This window comes from Vombatus ursinus, unplaced genomic scaffold (assembly GCF_900497805.2).
Source record: "Vombatus ursinus unplaced genomic scaffold, bare-nosed wombat genome assembly UNPS02003861.1, whole genome shotgun sequence".
NCBI lineage: Eukaryota > Metazoa > Chordata > Mammalia > Diprotodontia > Vombatidae > Vombatus > Vombatus ursinus.
Window position 1 is genome coordinate 1 of NW_020943639.1, and position 351 is coordinate 351.

Below are 351 nucleotides of genomic sequence, written 5' to 3' on the forward strand. Positions count from 1 at the left end.
ACACAGCCCACCTGAGTGTGTACATATAGTTTTCCCTCTTTGAAGTATTTCAAATGAGAGGGAAGTTCAAGTGTTACATGCCCCACCCATTTCTCCCTCCACTGTAAGAACTCTTCTCTGTGCTTCTCTCTGTCTCTTTTAGATGTGATTCTTTTAAAATGTTTTTAAATTTAATATTTTTCCAATTGCATGTAATAGCAATTTTTAACATCTGTTTTTTAAAAATTTCCTTTCCAAATTCTCTTTTCCTTCCTCCCCTGCCTGTGCCTCAAGAAGGCAAGCACTTTGGGGTAGCTAGGTGGTGCAGTGGGCAGAGCACTGGCCCTGAAGTCAGGAGGACCTCAGTTCAAA